Below are 463 nucleotides of genomic sequence, written 5' to 3'. Positions count from 1 at the left end.
TGCATTAAGATACCTCATTAAAGCAGTCAGGGGCTCCTCCCAAGCCCATGTGACCTCTGAGGAACATATCCTCAAACGACCTTAAGAGTAAAAATAAATTGGTTTATCTGAATCAACTGTATGGCCTTAAACACCCAAAAGGAAAGTGTAACCAAAGAATAAATGGGCCAACATAACTTCATAAGAGTCCATATGTATAGCTAAAGGCTACATAACAAGAAATAATGCCAGATAGGAGATACCTTCTTTTGAGTTGTTGGCCAGGTGGCCAGAAAGGACTCCCATTAGTAATCCAGCATAGAACTGGGAAAATGAATAGCAGACTCCAATATTATCAGAAGGAATGTCGACAACTGATTACTACTAGATGAGGAAAGGTTGATCTTCCAAAAACAAGGGACTCTAGATAGGCTGACTAGACTCAGTGGAAGTACTTTCATTAGGGAATGGCTGGGGATGCTGG

This window comes from Nannospalax galili, unplaced genomic scaffold, assembly GCF_000622305.1.
Source record: "Nannospalax galili isolate Female #2095 unplaced genomic scaffold, S.galili_v1.0 scaffold1354, whole genome shotgun sequence".
Lineage (NCBI taxonomy): Eukaryota > Metazoa > Chordata > Mammalia > Rodentia > Spalacidae > Nannospalax > Nannospalax galili.
The sequence above is the reverse complement of the archived record's forward strand: the minus strand, read 5'-3'. Positions refer to the sequence as shown.